This window comes from Bos javanicus, chromosome 25 (genome assembly GCF_032452875.1).
Source record: "Bos javanicus breed banteng chromosome 25, ARS-OSU_banteng_1.0, whole genome shotgun sequence".
Lineage (NCBI taxonomy): Eukaryota > Metazoa > Chordata > Mammalia > Artiodactyla > Bovidae > Bos > Bos javanicus.
In genome coordinates, this window is record NC_083892.1 from 29,103,786 (window position 1) to 29,124,476 (window position 20,691).

Consider the following 20,691-nt stretch of genomic DNA (forward strand, 5'->3'; position numbering starts at 1 on the left):
GAGTCTCTTAAGACCACAGATGCCCGGCCTTCTGGAAGCATCCACCCCAGTGCCATCATATACAGGTGGCACTTGTGGCTGGAATATTTAAATGGAAGGCTGAAATGTTAATTGCCTTTAAGAGATGCAAAAGCCCAAGGAGGTGACAACTTGCCATCTTCTTCAGGGGCACAGCAGGCTTCCAGGATCAAATGGCCCTGCTCCCAGAGGAAAATAGGATCATCTAACTTCTCTTGGTCCCACACAGGACAAACAAAACATTTCCAATTGTCAGGAAAGGCTAATTTGCTGGGACTTCCCTGGTGGTCCAGTGGTTAGGAATCTCCCTGCCAGTGCAGGGGACACAGGTTCCATCTCTAGGCTGGGAAGAGTCCACATGCTGAAGGGCACCTAAGCCTGTGTGCACAGCTAGTGAGCGCACGCACCCCAGAGCCCACGCTGCGCAACAATAGAAACCACGGCAAGGAGAAGGCTGCGCACCGAAACTAGAGAGCTGGCCCGGCTCGCCGCCCCTGGAGAAAGCCCTCGTGCAGAAAGGAAGACCCAGGGAGGCCAAAAATAAAATAAATATTTTTTTTTTATAAAAGGACTAATTTGTAAAAATGAACTTCCTGGTACTGATGAAGGAGAAGAGGAAGAAGACACAGAGAAGTTTCAGGGATCTGTGAGACTCTCCCGTATACTCTCTGTAAATGAGAGTGCCGGTGAGTGTCTGAGGTCAGCACAGACCCACTTCAAGCTCTCCTACCTTTAGTTTCCCAAACTCCCTCGTGAGGATACTGAGACCTTCTTGAGTGTTTGCACACCTCCTCTGGGCCTTTATTGATTGAATTTAGTGGCAAATGCATGCAAGTGTGTGTGTGTGCGCGCGCGCACACGCTTCTGTTTCTATTACCCAACCTGTGGCTACCCCACAGAGAAATGATACAGATGGAAAACTCTCACCATAATCAAGAATCCTCACCTTGCCTGTTTCTTCAAGGAGGAGACAGGGGGCTAAGAAACTGTAGGCACTGGGCGGTCCAGACTAGTTTCATTTGTGACCCGACAACTAGACGCTCCCATGAGTTGGGACAGACCCAGCTGCTGGCAGTAGAAGTCAAGTCAGGGAAGCAAAGTATGGCAAGGGAGTCTGTGGGGGTAATAAGAGCAAGAGACCTTACACGGTAAAAGAAGGTGGCTGAATTCCCAGGAGTGGGCAATGCACAAACACACAGAAATCCAGGATACGCAACCCTGGACAGTTTCAAGATTCTGAGAATGCGAAAGATATCCCATGTTCACAAATTAGAAGACTTAGTTGGCTTAAAGCTCAACATTCAGAAAATGAAGATCACAGCATCCGGTCCCATCACTTCATGGGAAATAGATGGGGAAACAGTGGAAACAGTGTCAGACTTTATTTTTGGGGGCTCCAAAATCACTGCAGATGGTGACTGCAGCCATGAAATTAAAAGATGCTTACTCATTGGAAGGATAGTTATGACCAACCTAGAGAGCATATTCAAAAGGAGAGACATTACTTTGCCAACAAAGGTTCGTCTAATCAAGGCTATGATTTTTCCTGTGGTCATGTATGGATGTGAGAGTTGGACTGTGAAGAAGGCTGAGTGCCGAAGAATTGATGCTTTTGAACTGTGGTGTTGGAGAAGACTCTCGAGAGTCCCTTGGACTGCAAGGAGAGCCAACCAGTCCATTCTGAAGGAGATCAGCCCTGGGATTTCTTTGGAAGGAATGATGCTAAAGCTGAAACTCCAGTACTTTGGCCACCTCATGCGAAGAGGTGACTCATTGGAAAAGACTCTGATGCTGGGAGGGATTGGGGGCAGGAGGAGAAGGGGATGACAGAGGATGAGATGGCTGGATGGCATCACTGACTTAATGGACGTGAGTCTGGGTGAACTCTGGGAGTTGGTGATGGACAGGGAGGCCTGGCGTGCTGCGATTCATGGGGTCTCAAAGAGTCAGACACGACTGAGCAACTTTCACTCCATTTCACTTCATATCAATAGTTTACTCTTTTTATTGTTGAGTCCTATTCCCTTGTATGGATATATTAGAGTATTTTTCCATTTATCTCTTGATAGTTGTTCTGAGTTTAGTTATACTACAAAGAAAGCTGCTGTGGACATTATAAAAACAAACAAATAAGTAAATAAATACTTAAAAAATTAACTCAAAATGGATCAAAGACCTAAATGTAAGAGCCAAAACTATACAATTCTTGAAAGAAAACATAAGAGTAAATTTCTATGCCCTAGGATTAGGCAAAGATTTATCAACTGATGAATGGATAAACAAAATACAGTACATTCATACAATGGAATATTATTTAACACTAAAAACAAAGTTTAGACACATGCTACAACATGGATGAACTCTGACATTATGTAAGCGAAACAACTGGTCACAAAGGACTGTATATTATTTGATTCTGTTTATACGAAATGTCCAGTAAAAGAAAATTCATAGAGACAGAAAGTAAATCGATGGTTGCCAAGGGCTGCAGGTAGAGTCACAGGAATAGAGTGACTGCTAGTGGGTAGGGAGTTTCCTTTTAGGGTGATGAAAATGTTCTAATATTGATTACAATGAATACTGCAAAACTTTTGAATCTACTAAAAACCAATGAGTTGAACACTTTAAGTGGGTGAACTCTAATAGTATGTGAATATCTCAACAAAGCTGTAACAAAAATAGATAAATGAATGTATACACAGAGAGACGGGGAAAAGAAGATTCAAGGGATGGGTTCCAGTTTGGGGAGGGGTCGCAAAGAGTCAGACACGACTGAATGACTTTTACTTTCACTTTTCAGGAGGACTGCAAAAAGCAAAGCGGAGCTTGGTGAAGATCTCAGATGGTTGACTTCTTAGCATCATGTTTTCATGTTTTATCCATGTTGCAATGAATTACTGCATTGCCTTATACAGCAGAATACTACTCCATTGTATAGATGGCCTACATTTTGTTTATACATTTATTAGTTGATGGCCACTCGGGTTGTTTCCGTTGGGCAATTAAAAATAATCCTGCCATGAATATTCATATACAGGTTTTTATATATATGGATATATGTTATCATTGCCCCTGGGTACCCACCCTAGCAGCGGCATTGCTGGGTCATAGGGTAACTCGATGTTTAACCTTTTGAGGATCTACCAGACTTCTCCAAAGTGGCTGCACCATTCTACATTACCCCCAGCAGTGTAATGAGGTTCTTGGTTCTCCCCATCCTTGCTAACCCTTGTCACTGTCCATCTTTTTGATTAGAGCCATCCTAGTGGGTGTGAAGTAGCATCATATTATGGCTTTGATTTGCATTTCCCCAATGGCTAACGATGTTGAGCACTTTCTCTTGCACTTCTTGGCCATTTGTCTGTCTGCGGAGAAGTCTATTCAGATCCTCCATCCAATTTTTAATTGGATCGTTTGTCTTTATATGATGAGCTGAGGCCTCAGAGTGAAAATGAAGTTGGCTTCCAGGGTCTTTTCTCTCTCTTTTATCTCGCACTTCATCATCTTTTTGGATTCCAATGTGCAAGGTCTTTCAAACCATTCCTTATGGGCAGCCTCTTCCACGGACTCTGTGTAGGGCTGGCGTGGGGAGGGCAGTGAGGTGCAGAGGAATGAACCAGGCAGCGGAGGCCAACATTCTTGTTCTGCCTCCTCCAAAAACTAGCTGTGTAACATCAACCAAGTCACTTTCTCCCTCTCCCACCAGGTGCCCGAGACTGTTGATCCTGGTGTCTCAGCCAAACCTAGCAAGGGAGCTCTGTATCTCCCCGGTCACCCAGGGACAAAGCGGCACCCTACTCTGCTGTCTTGCAGGACGCTGCTTTATCGTAATGTAAGTCATGTTTGGCTTTCCTCAGCAAGAGAATAAGGAACCCCGGGACTGCAACGGGAGAATTCCAGACAGCTGACAGGTCAGCCAGCCGGAAAGGGGCGGGCTTCTCTGTGAAGCCCTCCAGTCGTTTTCAGCAAGCTTTCTTTCTAATTCATGAGGACAGATACCTGAAGTAAAAGGAGATGTCACTGACACCTTTCTTCATCTCAGAAGAGGAGAAAAGAGAGTTTCTCTAGATTTTGTCATGTAGATTTGGAATATAGGAGAGAAAAGGTTTACCCCTAAAAAGGCAAGGGGAGGAGAGTCAAAGAACCGAGAATTAAATAAACTGATGTGTTTCCTGTGACCACATCCTGCAATCTAGAATACTAAATCAAAAGGTGTTCAAGGGCCATCTAGGCTCCTGTAACCCCAATACTCCATCCCGGCGGAGAAGGGGGAGCCCCCTGACGCTCACCTCCAGAGTCCTTAGTTTCACAGGCTCCTTGCAAGGCCTGACCTAGTATGAGACCCTGAGAAACTGGAAGCCCAGTTCTGGGGCCCCTTTCATCCTCTCGGAGTGAAACCCTAAAGCTCTGGAGCTGGCCTCTCAATATGTTTCCTCTCCACGGACAGGAATTCTTCCTGGTATCAGACTGAAGTCACTTTGGAAACCATTTAAACCTATTTACAACATTAAAAGCAGCATTGGAGGAGTGCTCAATGAAGAAATTACATCAACAACCCCATTCTGTGATCCAAGAGCCTGCAAATTTTAGCTTTTTGTCTGTTGGCAAAGATCTGTTCAAAACAATGCAAATTTCTGGCTAAGAGAACATTTACTTTGTTACTTCTGTCCTTCCAATCTTTTTCGAGATTCCCTGATAACCCACTTCCCAGATGGACAGGATCACCCCTGATTCTCGGTGCTCCCCTCTGCCAGCCTGGAGACGGTGAGCTGGTTTTTCCCAGTTTAAATGCACATTCCATCCCACTAAATTGGATGGACACATACTGGCTTGCCTTCACAAGTCCTTTTCCAAAAATCCAATTTCAAACCTCTCTTTTATTTATGATTGTTTCTCAGAAATAGGATTTACCAATATGGACCTCAAGACATATTTCAGTTTAAATACCACAGAGGTGAGAACCTCTAAAATACCTGAATTCTATTGCCTGTTGATCCAAGTCATTTCTCTTAATGCGAGATAAGGAATTAAAACGAAGCTTGGCAAATGGCATGTGATTTCACAGGAGGAAAGAAACGCAGATTGAAAGCAGCTTGATTGATGGAGCATGAAAAGAGTGTTGGGAAAGCTTTTTGTTCCTTTCTTTTGATTTTTGTTGCTGTTGCTTGTGCTTGTAAAAGAATAATATTGGGGAGGAAAATAAATAATATCAGGTTTATGCTCATCGACTTAAAATGTTTCCCAGCCTTACTATCTAGTCTGCTAGCGTGTAACTGTCAGAGAGGTCTGGGCTTCTATGTTAGAAAAACAGCTCAAAGCGGCCTCAATCAGCCCCCTTGGGGTCAGTTTGGCCCTGTCTTCCCCCATTCCTCACCTCTCTCTTTCCCTGTACTTAAGACTGCCCCATGCTGGCTTTCTCTGGCTCCTTCCATCTCTGACCTCTTTACAGACACGTCTCTTTGGCCTATCCCTCCTTGCAAAGAGCAGCTCTGACCAAGTGGATATCAAGCATTTTGTCCATTTTTGCACTTCCAGTACCCAGCTGGTAATTCTAGCAATTTCCCTCTCTTAGTCATTTAAGCTACATATATGTTTACTAGGACCGGAGCTTGGAGCTAAATGCTGCCAGGGATATAAAGGTAATTGAGACACGGATCCTACAACGTAGTCTTTGTTCTGTCCTCAGAGCTTACAATTGGAATTCCAGGAGAGTGTTGAGAACTGCTCTAGAACCTTGGGGTGGAATCAGCCTCAACGAGGTGGCAGGGTGGGGGCAGTGATAACCTTGTGTTCATTTCTCCACGTACGCATCCATGCTCTTCTATCATCCAGTCTGCATTTTGCCTGGGATTAAAGAGGAGCTGGTAGGATGTGGATGAACCAGGCTTAACCACAGGACAGTGAATTAGATTTGGTTCTTTTTCTCTTTAATCTTGAGTTTTTATTGAAGTAGAGTTGTGTTTATATATATATATAATAGAGTTTATATATATATATTTTTTTAAGACATCTACTTTTTTAAGGTCTGCTACTATCATTGGCCAAAAATTTCAATTAATTTTTAAAATGTTGGACAAGTAATTGGGTTAGGAGCCACAAATCAGGGAAGTGTGGGGTTTCTAAGACTGATGATAAGCTGTGAGTCAGGAAAGACACAGGATGGAGCGTCAGGATCCAGGGACTTGGGGGCAAAGTAAATGATCCAGTCATTATGACAACCAACAGGAACCAGACAGGGTTGGCCTTAGGAGCCGGAATGCTGCCACCACAGCAGAGTCTAAAGACCAGAAATTCTAGACCATCCTGACAGTCAATGCTCTTGGGAGATGCTGAATGATTCAGAGCCAGGGAAAGACAAATGCAGATCCCAGTTCACTTGGGTCTGGGCACAAAAGGAAACTCAGAACCATCAGATGAGCCTCCTGAGTCAATCTGAGCCTGAGGCTGGGGGCCGGGGCCTGATGGGTTACCGCATCAGTAGATTTCACCATCTCTTCAATTTTTTTGGCACAAACCTTAGAACTTTGATCAGGTAAGGATTCTTACAATGGGAGAGGACACTCATATGCCAAGAAGATGATGAATCTCTGTCCCTCTTAATGAATTCCAACTTCTATTTTGGTGTCAGACAGACCAGAGAATCGTGGATGTTCTCTTTGGGTGTGTAACTGTCCGCTGACAAACCAAACCCAAACATGGCACCACTCATGGCAAGGACGAGGCCAACCTTTGCCAGTGTCAACTGCAGGAGCTCCTGCAGACTCCACCACAAAGGCTGTAATCTGGGCAGCATGGCCTCTTGTGGCCTTAATCTCCACCCACCCCACCCCCAGAGCTGTGGCCTTGAGACAGAGCCTAGGGGAGGTGCATCCCCCAAGGTTGATGTGGCTGATGATGTTTCTTCATCCTCTCTCTCCCACCGCCCAGGGACTTGGAAGTCACCTGTAATAGGTGGAGAAGCCACATGGAGAAGAAGCCCAAGTCCCCAAGTGACCACAAGGAAGGCTACCTTTCCACCCTGAGCATCCACAATGGATTTTTGTTGAATTCTCAAAGAGAGACTTCCCTTGTGGTCCAGCGGTTGACAGTCTGCCAGTGTAGGGGACACGAGTCTGATCCCTGGTCTGGGAAGATCCCACATGTCGTACAGCAGCTAAGCCTGTGCACCACAACTCCTGAGCCCCGCTCCTACAGACAGTGCTCTGCAGCAAGAGGAGCTCCCGCAGTGAGAAGCCCACGCGATGCAGCTAAGGAGTAGCCCCCGTTCGTGGCAACTAGAGAAAGCCTGCAACGCAGCAATGAAGACCCAGTACGGCCAAAAATGAATTAAAAAAAAATACTTAAAAAAATAAACTCGCAGTGAAACCAGCGAGATTAAGAGGTTTGCCTCTTCTAGCAGCCAGAATTACCAGCCCTAGAGACGCCCCATCCCTTGTTTTGACTTGAAAGTGTGTAGAACTTGAAAATGTCTACAGGAATCCCAGGCTTTGAATGGATTAGATGACCTGAAGCAAGTGGCCTCCCAGAGGTTCCTTCCAACCTGGTAATTTCATTTCTGTTTCTCTCTCAGAAAACAATCCACTTCTGAGCATCGTTGGAGGCTGGTTACTGCGTCTGCATGCTGATGATGGCCGCGATGTGCCCCCATCCCACGTGGTCCTCTGCCCTGCATGGGGTCACTTTCATGTTAGGCAAATGGCTGAAATGTTTGGCCAGCAGCAGCACGGATAAAGGGAAATAGTCTTTTAAATTTTTCAACAGTTCTCCCCAGCACTGCTTTGTTCTTGCTCTCTGAAAGCGGTATCCGGCATATCTTCCAGGCCTGGGGTCTATTGGAACAATTGGAAAATGTCATCTCTTCTACCTGCTGACTTCTGCGGCTGTAAGCTGCTGGTGGCCGGGCTCCCACAGAGTCCGTGGGACCGAATGTGTGAACTCACTTCCCATTCACAGAAAGCATGATCCAAAAAGGCCAGCCTGACCGAACTATGTCTCTCCGCTCTCTGGCTCAAAGAAAACACAGGAATGTCATTGTATCATCTCGAATGTATCCCCTTCTTTTCCCTTTTGTGAAAATCCTGGGATGTGTGGGGTTGGGTTCTGATAGTCCTCAGAATGCCAGTGAATGGCATTGATCTTAATACCTTAAAGAACCAGCAGCTCCAGGTTGCTTCAAAGGCCGCCTCCAGGCTTTTGTCCTGGAGAATTTGAAACACAACCCAGCCCGTGATTGAAGTTCATGTGTCTGACATGCTTAACAGATGCCCTGTGCTCCTGCATTTTCTTGTCACCCTGGGTCCTAGGACGAGTGCTCAGGGGGCAGGAAGGAATCATGACTGCTGTGGGGAAAAGGCACCCCTCCACACACACACCTAATCCCTGGCCAATTGATTCGTTGAAGCCCTCGCTCCCAAGGACCTCAGAATGTGACTGGATTTGGAGACAGAACCTTAAAAGACAGAACTTAAGGTTTAAGTGAGTGAGTGCAGGTCGCTCAGATGTGTCTGACTCTTTGCGACCCCATGGACTATACACAGTCCGTGGAATTCTCCAGGCCAGAATACTGGAGTGGGTAGCCTTTCCCTTCTCCAGGGGATCTTCCCAACCCAGGGATCGAACCCGGGTCTCCTGCATTGCAGGCAGATTCTTTACCAGCTGAGTCACAAAGGAAGCCAACTTAAGGTATACTGAAGTCATCAGGGTGGGTGGTGCCCTAATCTAGTATGACCGGTATCTTTATAAGAAGAGGAGGGGACTTCCCTGGTGGTCCAGTGGCTAGGACTTCGCCTTCCAACACAAGGGTTGCGGGTTTGATCCCTGGTTGGGGAGTTAAGGGGCTTCCCTGGTGGCTCAGATGGTAAAGAATCTGCCTGCAATGTGGGAGACTTGGGTTCGATCCCTGGGTTGAGAAGATCCCCTGGAGAAGGAAAAGATTACCCATGGAGAAGGGAAAGACTACCCATTCCAGTATTCTGGCCTGGAGAATTCCATGGACGGTATAGTCCATGGGGTCTGAAAGAGTCAGACACAATTGAACAACTTTCAGTTAGGGGGTTAAGACCCCACATGCCTCGTGGCCAAAACACCAGAAACATAAAACAGAAGCAATACTGTAACCAATTCAATGAAGATTTTAAAAATGGTCCACATCAAAAGAAAAAAAAAAAAAAAGATTAGGACAAAGACAGGCACACACACTCAGAGCAACATAGGAGTGCACAGAGAGAACTCTCCATCTACACACCGAGGAAAGCAGCTCTGCTGACACCTTGATCTTGAACTTCTAGCCTCCAGCAGAGAGAGAACACTTCCGTTGTTTAAGCCACCCAGGCTGCAGGGCTTTGCTATGGCAGCCTTAGCAAACGAATACAATATCCCTCCTCCGTTTTCCCTGGGTTTCATCCCAGGGCACTTCTGTGGAGAATCCAGGGCAAGTCTGTAAAGCAGCGGTCCCCAACTCAGACCACGGACTGACACTGGTCCATGGCCTGTTAGCAACCCCTCACAGCAGGAGGTGAGTGGTGGGCAAGCCAGCAAAGCTTCATCTGTATTTACAGCTGCTTCCCATTGCTCACATTGCTACCTGAGTTCCACCTCCTGTCCTGATCGATCAGTGGGAGTGTTAGATTCTCATAGGAGAAGAGACCCCACTGGGCTTGCATCATCCTGAAACCATCCCCCTTCCCAAGCCAGTCCGTGGAAAAATTGTCTTCTTTGAAACCGGTCCCTGGTGCCCAAAAGGTTGGAGACGACAGCTGCTGTAAAGGAAAACATTCTTGCAAAAAAATTCATCTTGACGTAGTTAGTTGCCCATGAAATTGTAGCACCTTCTGTCATTAGCTTAGAGGCCTGCTTTGGGAAACCCTTCCAAATCCCCTCTTGGAAACAGAGGAGCTTTGGTTAAAGAGCTTCCATATGGGGGAGAAGTACTTTCTGGCATACAGACAGGAAGGGGCTTCTTCCACAAAACGAGACGTTACATTCCAAGGGAAGTTGGGGTAGCATGAGGGATGCTGCTTTCTTAGCATCACAGAAGGGGCATCAGTAGACAGCCCTGAACCTTGTACTCCTGGTGACATGTCAGCCTGTCCAGGAAGGACTAATGCTGAAGCTCCAATACTCTGGCCACCTGAAGCGAAGAGCCAACTCATTAGTAAAGACCCTGATGCTGGGAAAGATCAAGGGCAGGAGGAGCAGGGGGGGACAGAGGATGAGATGGTTGGATGGCATCATCGACTCAATGGACATGGGTTTGAGCAAGCTCCGGGAGATGGTGAAGGACAGGGAAGCCTGGCGTGCTGCAGTTGATGGGGTCACAAAGAGTCGGACACGACTGAGTGATTGAACAAAAACAATAAGATCCAGGGTGTGATATATGCAAGTCTGTGCTTACTACTGGAGACAGAAGCATGGTATGGCTAATGGTCCAGAGATCTATAGCCTCCATTCATAACTGAAATAATTGCTAATGTCAGTTAGAGATGAGTGAACATAAAACATACATTTGACATTCCTGACCAAGCTGCTAGACCATCCTATCTTATCAGACCCATCAGAGACATGGGGACTCTAAGCTAAACACCCTTGTTTGGGGGTTACAGGCAGCTACCATCTAAAAAATTTTAAATGTAGATTTCAAGAGTTTTTTTTTTTTTCCCCATCTCTCCACAAACAGGTTTTCCAAGAGGCAGAATCAAGCTGAAGAGGTACGTGATTTTCTTTGGTGATGCAGAGCCTGTGTGGATATTTTGATCTGTTCTTCCAGGCAAAAGGGACTGTATTAAATGATTGATTTAAAAATTAACGATTGCTAGTGGAATAGTAACCACAAGAAATCACATTCATGCAAATCCCACAAGGGAAAAATATTGCATGATTTATCTCTTTGTCAGCATTCTGGCATTCTCAGATGAAAGTTAGTTTTTTTTTTCCCACCCTTGCTTTGTTTTTGTACTTATCCTAATTTTCTACATAACACAGTTTCCAGATTGTGAGGAATGATTATCCTTATTCAGTGTGAATGGTAGCAGAGATCTATTCATGAAAAGGGCCACGTTCTTCCCATCATCAACCACCCTCCCCTTTGCCTTGTCAGAGTACATCCCCCTCTGATGAGATTAACTGAAGGTTCAACTGGATAACGGAGTGGCTCATTGGTTTAGGGACATGATTCTCGCTTCGGGTGCGAGAGGTTCCGGGTTAATGTCCTGGACAAGCCTGGGTTATCCGCTCTGGTTTACCCATTGTTGAGGAGGGCATGGCAACTCACTCCAGGATTCTGGCCTGGAGAATCCCCATAGACAGAGGACCTGGTGGGGTACAGTTCATGGGGTCGCAAAGAGTTGGACATGACTGAGCAACTAAGCACAACTGGATAAAGCAAAAATTCCAAGCTTCACATTGCAACTAAGAACAGTGGTTTATGGGCACTGGAAAGTTTGCTGTGCTGGGCTTTGCAATAGATCCTGGGGTAACAGGACTTTGTGATGCTCCCAATACATTCCACAGCTTGGAGTGTTTCTTGCTTGCCATTTTCAGTCGTGTGCTGCGCCTTAGGTGGCTTGCTATTTCTCAGGCTGCTGACAATTATTCACCTCCATGACAGAGGGAAAAAGGAGTTCAGCTCCACCTGCTGGAGTGAGCGGAGCCGTCCCCAAGGGCTTCCTTGTACAACTACCCTGCATCAGAACCTCTGGTGATGGGACAGAAACATCAGCCTGAAGAGGATGGACAGCTGCTGTGTCCAGGACGCCAGTGGGCACAGCCCAAATCGCCGGGAGAGGAGACAGTGGAGTCTTTCTCCCAGATTTGCACTCTGGTGATGAGGGTGCGGTTCGCCCAGACACAGCTTCATCCTCAGAAGATTCTCATAAAACTGCCCGGTGCCACTAACATCTCAGATCTTTTTTTCTGTTGACTCCTTTCCCAAAGCAATGTTCTTCCCTCACGTAGCATCACAAGCCTCAGTTCCCAGGATCCAGACTTAGAGGCCTCCGTATACACTGAGGGCAGATACCCAAACTGAATGGTCCATTTCATTATTTCCATGTGTTCCTCCAGCCCAAGCTGACACTCCTAAACTCACCTCCTGCACCATCCCGGTTACACTCACTGTACGCCCTCCTGTCTATTCTAAACTCAGCCACTGCCCATGCTGTGTCCACACCATGACCCTCCTCCTTTCCTGTCCTCTCTGCCCTGTCAAATTCCATCCACTTTTCAAGGCCCAGCGAACTCCCCTCTCCCCACAGGAAGCACTTTCCTAACCCTCCAAGGGAGGGACAGCCCCCTTTCCTCATCTATAATAACACTCCTTATTTGTGCCACTATTTCACAGATGGAGCAGATGGTCTAAAATGCGGGCTGTGCGCAGCACATTGGACATGATGCCAACTCGTGAGCTGCATACAGAGCCGGTGCCTAGAAATATGCCAAACTCCCGGTCTCCGCTGATCCTCACGCTCTACGACAATATCCTGCTCCACAGTTCCTCCCTGACCAATGCAGAGTGACCCACTCTGACCCCAGGCTCCTTTTCTTTGGCTTCGCTCATTCAGTTACTCCTACTAAACCTTTTCAGAAGGAGGGGCCTCAGACCATGATGCCTATACTGATGAAATAATAATAACAAGGTAATGAGAGTTAAAGCTTAACTGTATTGTAAGCACTTTACATTTATTAATTCGTTACTAACTCAATCACATAATAACATAATGAGGAACGTGCTGTTATGTTTCCCCTTTTAGAAACAAAGAAAGTGAGGCAAAGAGTTTTAGCAAATTGTCCACGGATACCCAGTATCCATGGGATTTCCTGGCGGTCCTGTGGTAAAGCATCTGCCTTCCAATGCAGGGGCTGTGGGTTCGATCCCTGGTTGGGGAACAAAGATCCCACATGCCACAGAGCAGCTAAGCCCACGGGCCACAACTAGAGTCCATTTGCCACAAGTAGAGAATCCTTCCAACTGCAGGGAAAATCCTGCTCACCACAACAAACCCCAGCACAGCTAAATTAAATAAATAAATAAATTTAAATAAAACAACTTCCCCCTCAAAACCCCAAAGACACCCAGTGTCCTAACTGTGCTTTCTTAGACTCTGTCTCTGTTTGTCTGTGCATCATCCATTAATCATGGCACCAAACTAACAGCCACGTTTTTAACCTCTCCCCTGCCATCCAGGGCCCATACTGTGATCCGTCTCCTTACTTAACTCTCAGTGACCAAGTGGGGGTTTCCCCTGCTCTGAATCATCCAGGGCCAGGCACCAGGCACTTGGGACAGCCCCTACGACCCAGGCTGCCGGAAGTACTCAAACCAGCCAGTCCTAAATGGTTTACCCTGCCCCGTGAGCCATCCTGGTGGGAACCCCAGTAAAGGCTTTGGCCAGGCCTTCCCCTCGCTCCTTCTGCCTCCCGACATGGGGCAGACCCCCATTTCTAGGAGAAGTGTGAGTAACAGTAAACTTCTCTTCCAGTGGCAGCGGTCCCTCTATCACCTTTACAAATTAAGCCGAGGCACAACCACTCAGCGAGGAAGAAACTGAGTCAGGGGATCTGAACCCTGCTGTCTGCACATCCCATCCTTCCTATTTGGGCTCTGTCTAGGTCTTCCATTTCGGCTCAGCTTAGTCCATTCTCCATTACTTGGAATTCTTTCTGGAACCCTCTCATTTTACCTCTGCATCTCTACCCTCCTTTGTACTGTCTTGGCAAAACCACTATGTTGGATTAGACCAAGAGTCTGCATTGTCTGGACCAATACCCAAACTACTAAATACTATTGGAGAAAATCTCATAAATGCACAGAGTTGCCTTCAAAAACATAAGTAATCAACCTCAAGGGGGCCCTAAATATTGTTGGGGAAGCCTAGGAGGTCTCCATGGGAAGATCTCTCTTTGGTTCTCATGGCTGCTAGTTCAACCTTCCCCATTCTCCTCCAATCTCCAACTACCCCTCACTTTCAGCTTATGCCTTTTTATTTTTTCAAAATTAATTTTTATTGGAGTATGGTTGCTTTCCCTGGTAGCTCAGCTGGTAAAGAATCCTCCTGCAATGCAGGAGACCCCAGTTCAATTTCTGGGTTGGGAGTATCCACTGGAGAAGAGACAGGCTATCCACTCCAGTATTTTTGGGCTTCCCTGGTGGCTCAGACGGTAAAGAACCCTCCTGTAATGGGGGAGACCTGCGTTTGGTCCCTGGATCGGGAAGATCCCCTGGAGAAGGGAAAAGCTACCCACTCCAGTATTCTGGCCTGGAGAATTCCATGGACAGAGGAACCTGGCAGGCTATAGTCCAGGGAGTTGCAGAGTTGGACACGACTGAGCAACTTTCACTTATGGTTGCTTGACAATGCTGTGTTAGTTTCTAAAGTGCAGCAAAATGAATCAGCTACACATACACATATATCCCCTCCCTTTTGGACTTCCTTCCCCTTCAGGTCACCACAGTGCATTCAGCAGAGTCCCCTATGCTATGCAGTCGGCGCTCATTAGTTACCTATTTCATACACAGTATCAATAGTGTACTTGTGTCGATCTCAATTTCCCAATTCCTCCCACTGTCCCCCTTCCCCCTTGAAAGTGAAAAGTGAAAGTCGCTCTGTCATGTCCAACTCTTTGCAACCTCATGGGCTATCCAGTCCATGGAATTCTCCAGGCCAGAATACTGGAGTTGGGTAGCCTTTCCCTTCTCCAGGGGATCTTCCCAACCCAGGTCTCCTGCATTGCAGGCAGATTCTTTACCAGCTGAGCCACAAAGGAAGACCAAGGATACTGGAGTGGGGTACCCTATCCCTTCTCCAGGGGATCTTCCCAACCCAGGATTTGAACCGGGGTCTCCTGCATTGCAGGCAGATTCTTTACTGACCGAGCTATCAGGGAAGCCCTTGTGTCCATGTATTTGTTCTCTAGGTTTGCATCTCTATTTCTGCTTTGCAAATAAGATCATCTATACCATTTTTCTAGATTCCACATATATGTGTTCATATATGATATTTCTCTCTTTCTGATTCACTTCTGTATGATAGTCTATAGATCCATCCATGTCCCTGCAAATGACGCAATTTCTTTCCTTTTTATGGCTGAGTGATATTCCATTATATACATGTACCACATCTTCTTTATCCATTCCTCTGTTGACACTACTGCCTGCATTTACTGCATTTCAACAGAAGCCACCAGGTGGCAAAGTGCACAGCCCCAGACTTCCACCTTCCTCTCTTTATAGGGAAAGCTGCTCTCCCTAGTGTGAAAGATTCCTTTCCTGCTAAATCCAAGAGCACCTGGAACTCCTTATCATATGTAGTTCTCAGTCTTGCTGACCCATCTCATTCATTCATCCATCGAGTACATACTGTGTATCAGGTGTGTTAGTTGTTCAGTCACATCCGACTCTATGAGACCCCACGGACTGTAGCCCGTCAGGCTCCCCTGTCCATGGAATTCTCCAGGCAAGAATACCAGAGTGGATTGCCATGCCCTCCTCCAGGGAATCTTCCTGACCCAGGGATCGAACCTGGGTCTCCTGCATTGCAAGCAGATTCTTTACCATCTGAGCCACCAGGGAAGCTGTATGGGGTACCAGTGGGAAAAAAACACTAAAGATCCCTGCCTAGAGAGTGAATATTTTAGCAAGGGAAGATATATATTAAACAATACCTACAATACATGAGTAAATTATGTAGTACATTGGAAGGTGGGACATCTACGGAGAAGAGAAGTAAAGTGGTGTGGGGGACTCTGCAGGGTGGGGGTGTGGGCAGGAGATGAGACAGGTTGTAGCCTGAAGGAGGTAAGAGATCTTTGTGGGAAGGGCATTCCAGATGCTGAGAAGAACTGGATCAGAAGTCTGATGGCAGGAGCCTGACAAGGGAGCTTGAGGAATGTCGAGGAGGTCAGAGGGGCTGTGGAAGTGAAGGTGGGAGGAAGAGGAGGATGAAGATAATTCTCAGAGGGTCTGTCTAGGAAACTGAAAGGACTCTAGCTTTTACTTCGAGTGAAAGGGGAAGCCACTGATGGTTCTGGAGCAGAGGAGTTCTGCTGCGGAGTTCTGCTCCACAGTTCTGGAGCTGTGATCTGACTTAAGCGGTAAGAGCATCGCTCTGATTGCTGTGTTGAGACGGATTGTGGGAAGCAGGGTGGAGGCAGGGAGGCCGAGAGAAGGCTCCTGCAGTGATCCAGGCAGAGGTGAAGGTGACTCAGCCAAGAAGGGAGCAGGGAGCTGGCAAGAGGCGGTTGGATTCTTGAACTCTTCCCTTCCTCGGCTGCTATGGGGCCACTTTCCTGTGGTCCTCTCTGCCATGTGGCTGCTCCTTCTCAGCCTCCCAGAAGGGATCTCCCTTTACATGCTGGGGTACCCAGGGCTCCTCTCCCAAGTCCTCTCTGGTCAGTTGGTAGCTTCCTGCTGGGGAAGTTGAACATCACACCAGTAAATCCAACGGTCTGCTCATCCCTCTGTCTGCTTGAGTCACAGACCTCAGACACTTAGTCCCAAACCCACCATAAATTTGCTCGTGCCATCTCAGGAAACAGAAGCCAAGATCTAACCCAGCTGTTCAGAGAAGAAACCTGGGAGCTTCGTTCTCCTTTAATAGCAAAGCCAACTTGTCACCAGGATCTGGTGAGCTTACCTCCAAAACAGCTTCTGAAAGCATTTGCTCCTTTCTATCCCCACTGCCACTCTCCACCCAGCATCCTCCTGGGAAGACCACAGGGCCATCCTGATTGGTCTCCTTGCATCTCTGTCATGACCTGCTTCAACCCGTGCTCCACACCCCTGCCAGAGTGAGCTTTCAAGGAGCCCAACACACCTCAGCTCTGCCCATCTTCCATCTCCAGGGGCTCCATGCGACCTCGGGAGAAGGTCTAAAATCCACCCACAAAGCCTGGCAGACCAGGTCACTGCCTATCTGCTCCCGTGCCACCCCCTGCCCCCTGCCACCCACTGATACCCTGAAAGTGGAAGGGTTAGTTGCTCAGTCGTGTCCAACTCTTTGTGACCCCAGGCTCCTCTGTCCATGGAATTCTCTAGGCAAGGATACTGGAGTTGGTGGCCATTCCCTTCTCCAGGGGACTGATGCCCTATCCACAGTGAAAGGCTCTCTGTCCCCTCCCAGAACAGTTCGTTGTGGCCCAGGGGCCCTGCCATCTGCAATTCTGCCTGATGACAAGACTTCTCACCTACCCTCCATCCCCCCACCCCCATCCTCAGGTCCCATCACAAAGATGCCCTCTCTAGAAGCTTCCCTCCCCCCTCTCCCCTTAGGGCTGCGCCCCCCACAGAAGCCTCCTCCACTTCTCCAGCCACAGCGTCTCCATTCTGCCTGCTGTTTCCTCGTTTGCGTCCCCATCACACTGTCAGGTCCCCCAGGGCTGGCGCCCCACCTTGGATTCCTCATCAGAAGCCCAGCATAGAGGGGATGTCTCTGACATCGCAGGCATTTATTGAATAAGCAGAATATTAATCAAAAGAGCCAGGATTCTCAGGAAGTCTGGTTTCTGAATAGAAAAGTAGTTCCCCAAGTCAGTCTGATGACCCATGAGGCCTGACAACGATGCTGGAACATCTTTCATGACCATGACCGTTACGATCTAAAAAATAATAATTACGTCTCCGCCGTGCAAGGTCTTGAAGTAGGTACTTTATAGGTTATTTCATTTAATTCTCACAATTATTCTATCAAATTACTTTTACACTTTTCACTTTACAAATGAAAAACCGAAGCTATGAGAAGTTAAATAATTTCTGCTGCTTAGCAAAGGAGTTGCAGGATGTGGACCGTCACTTTGGATTTGTGAGTCATCATTACCCCACATGATGTAGTCCTCAACACACAGGAAAAATAATCCTTGTTTCTCCAATTTATCTATTGTTCTCCTATCCCCCAAATTTCTCAGACCTCTTCCTGAATACATTTTGTTTGTGGCATGCAGAGCTTTAAGTTCCCTGGTATCCAGACCTCAGTGTAAGGAGATATGCCCTCCTCTGCCCTTAAAGCTGGGGTGGACATGTAGTGCATGGTCCTTGCCAGGATCTCACAAGTGTCCTGGGGCCACTTGATGCTCCAGCCCTGGTGTGCTGAGGGTAAAACCGGGTGGAAGGAGGCAGGGCACCACCTTTAGAAGAAGGACATAGCCTATGGGCTTTCCAGGTGGTGCTAGTGGTAAAGAACCTGCCTGCCAATGCAGGAGACATAAGAGATGAGGGTTCAATCCCTGGGTTGGGAAGATCCCCTGGAGGAGGGCATGGTAGCCCACTCCAGTATTCTTGCCTGGAGAATCCCATGGACAGAGGAGCCTGGTGGGCTACAGTCCATAGGGTCGCAAAGAGTCGGACACGACTGAAATGACTGAGCACAGCTTGTGGACATTACATAAACTGATCAGAACCAAATAGGTCTGAGACAGCAGACACGCTGACTTCCAGTAGATCTTGAACCTCAACATACACTCATTGTAATATATTAGCATATGCTAAATGATACACTCCCCAGAGCCATGACAGTTCTGGGACTAACCATAAAAGGACAAAAAGTAGGTGATGAACCAATTTCTGGAAATCTCCTCCCCTTCCACCCAAATAATTGGAATAATCCTCTCACTTATTAGCCTGTGAAATTATCCAACCCATAAAAACTAACCATGCCATATTTTGAAGTGCTCTCCAGCCCCCTGAGATGGCCTACCCTCTTGTCTATGGAGTGTGTTTCTCTCTAAATAAATTCACTTCTTACCTATTACTTCATCTCCGAATTCTTTTGTGATGAAGCAAGAACCTCAAATTCACTGGCAACAAGGGGGCTTCTGAGAACAGAGATCTCCCTCAGCATCTCCATCAGTGGCTTTGGTGGGCGCTTCTTACAGAAAGTGACCCCAGTTGGGCACCTGGGACTTCAGACCCCTGAAGTTCCAACCTCAGGGCAGAGAGCAGGACTGCACCTCACCCCCTCACCCCACCCAAGGATGGCAGCTGGGCACCACATGCGGCAGGAAATAGACCTTGCTGGAACTAGTTTTTGAGGGAAAAAACAGAATTTAATGAAATTTAATGTTGCTTATTTATAAATAAGAACTCAAAGCCAGAGGGCTGAAGACAACTGTCTGGTAATGCGGGTGACTTGGGCCCAGGACAGTCTTGCAGAGAAAGGGCAGAGAGGGTGAGTGTCTCCCACCAGGATCTAAGACATTTGTAAATAGTCCCATGACCCATAAAATGTAAGGTAAGGAGGCATCAATGCCAAGAGAGTAGCCTAGGGCTGAGGTCTGGGGAGGCAGGAAATGCAGAAAATGTGGGGGCCAGTGCACGGGTTCTCAGGGAAGACCCGCCTCGCCAATGAGGTGAGGTCACCCTCTCCAGTGCCTCCTCACCCAGTGCCCAAGGCATCATCCCTCCCAGGGAGCTGGTCTTCTCTCCAGGCCTCTGGGGACCCTGCCAGTATGCCTAGCAGCTTTGAACCCAGGCAGGGAGGGAGAGGTGCTTTCTAAGGGGGAGGCTCCCTGCGCTGTGGGTCCCTCTCCAAGCATGGGCACCAGTCTCCCTCCTTTGTCTCTGTCCCACCCAGGGCTGCCACCCTGCTCTCACAATTCCTGGTGGTGCTGAGCACTTGTTTCAAATAGAAAGTAGGCGCGGCAGGGGGGAGGGCTTTCTGTCCTTCGCTTCTTACCTGCCAAGGTCAGTGGCCAATGGCCCTGGGTGTGCTATCGGCTGGCCTGCCTCTCCTACAATTCCTTTCCTTTCTGATACTTCCAGGCGGGCGAGCAATGAGAAACCAGAAACAGGGCTTCAAGAGCAAACACGGCCAAATAAACGCTATGAGGAGCCTCTCAGGGCCTTCAGAGGGCAATGAGGCATGCGATACGAAGATTAGCAGCGAGAACAGCAATCCTCCTAAATAAACAAATAACGAGGTGGCACGTTCCGACGGCTGCGTTCATTTCCTCAGCCGCTTACGCCTCTTATGCTCCCGTCTGCGTAGAAGAACTTTGTTCCAGATTCAGAGGAGTCCCCGGGGAGCCCTCCCTGAACACATCAGCCAACTTCAGGACTCTGCTGGCCTCAGTCTGCCCCTTTGTAAGTGTCAGGATAAATGTGCTGTGATTTCAAAGCCCCTTCCTCCAATTGCCTGCAAATGCCCCACCCTGGGAAGCCTCCCCAAACCAGAGCAGGGCTGAGCCTGGAGTGAGGCAAGCAAGGGACTGTCTGCACGTAACATTTAAGGGGAGCCCTAAAAACTCAAGGATGGAGATAAACAAGATTCTGATGCAATATTTTAAAAATTAAAAATAACACACAAAAAATCCACAATGAGCAAAATGTCACAATGTTCAGTAAAGACAGACTCCCACCCTACAGGACTTCCCTCCTGGCTCAGAGGGTGAAGAACCTGCCTGCAGTGCAGGAGACCCAGGTTCGATCCCTGGGTTGGGAAGATCCCCTGGAGAAGGAAATGGCAACCCACTCTAGTATTCTTGCCTGGAGAATGCCATGGACAGAGGAGCCTGGTGGGCGACAGTCCATGTGGTGGCAAAGGGTTGGACACGACTGAACTACTAACATTTTCACTTTTTCCCACCCCGCAGGTTCTCGGCTCACCTCGCATGCCTCCCCTAGTTTCCACTTCAGAGAATGAGTCCATCCAGGAGACGGAGGCATCTTCTGCATCCCCCAATGCTCCT

At 47.7% G+C, this 20,691-nt stretch overlaps 1 protein-coding gene across 1 annotated transcript in view; it reads right to left on the reverse strand.

Moving 5' to 3' along the window:
- The window catches only part of GALNT17 (polypeptide N-acetylgalactosaminyltransferase 17), a 427,419-nt gene that overhangs the window by 28,942 nt on the left and 377,786 nt on the right, over nucleotides 1–20,691 (reverse strand). The window lies entirely within an intron of this gene.